We start from the raw sequence: 917 nt of genomic DNA on the forward strand, positions 1-917 counted from the left end.
AAGCAAGCACAGGTGACATAGGTGCGAACACAGGAAGCTTGCAGACCCTCGCTGCCTGCAGACACCGAGCAGCCACACTAGGAGGGCGGCCTAAGCCGTAGGCGAAATGTACTCATTCGCTTTGGCGCGACGTCGAACTATAAATAATGCTGTCACTAGCGTGAGCGTCGTGGAAAGTCGGAAAAGTCGGCTGCGAGGGTGAGTGCCAAGTTTGGGGAGCGTTTCGTAGTATGCGCAGTGCAATGGAGACGCGGAAACTTGTTGTGGCCCAGTGTTTTGCAGTTGGACGACAAGATTGGTACACAGTAGTAAAGAGCGAGGCACTGAGTTGGCATAAATAATGTAGTGCACAATGGGGCTCGAGATGTGTTTGTTACCTCAGGTGCTGTATAATTGTCGACAAGGAGTGAAAACGGAGCAATTTGTGACGGCTCTTTCAATTTAAGACGTTAAAAACAGACGGAATTTGCATTTGTAATACCAGAGCATCGAAACTACTTGGAACTTTTGTGTATATGAACGGGTCCGCGCCTTTGTACTCTGCTCCCTACACCGCTACAAACCAACCAACCATCGTGTCCGTGCGCATCTGAGTCGCAAAGAATGGGGAATAGCGCAGTTTGCTCGTGCATGGGGCGTAGCTCAGTTGGTAGAGCGTTCGCTTGGCATGTGAAAGGTCCAGGGTTCAAGCCGCGGCGGCTCAATTTTTTGTGGTCAGTGCATGGTAAGTGTTGGTCGCGGCGAACCTAAAGGCACGCAAGATGTTGCAAAGACAGCGTCACAGACTGATATGATGTATACTGATGTAAGGAGAGCAAGATGTAAGTGTGGGGACCGGCTGTTATCGAGGTGTCATCGAGTGCAGATCTGTCTTAGGTATCGCGGCTTAACCTCATTGAAGTCTAGGGGGTGGACAA

The 917-nt window shown here is 50.4% G+C and overlaps 1 non-coding gene across 1 annotated transcript; it reads left to right on the forward strand.

Annotated features, from left to right (window-relative positions):
- The first annotated feature begins 631 nt into the window (after positions 1-631).
- Positions 632-704, forward strand: Trnaa-ggc (transfer RNA alanine (anticodon GGC)). Its single transcript has one exon. It is a non-coding gene; the product is annotated as a tRNA-Ala (tRNA).
- The last annotated feature ends 213 nt before the right edge of the window (positions 705-917 follow it).

The sequence above is a fragment of the Schistocerca gregaria genome, chromosome 9 (genome assembly GCF_023897955.1).
Source record: "Schistocerca gregaria isolate iqSchGreg1 chromosome 9, iqSchGreg1.2, whole genome shotgun sequence".
NCBI lineage: Eukaryota > Metazoa > Arthropoda > Insecta > Orthoptera > Acrididae > Schistocerca > Schistocerca gregaria.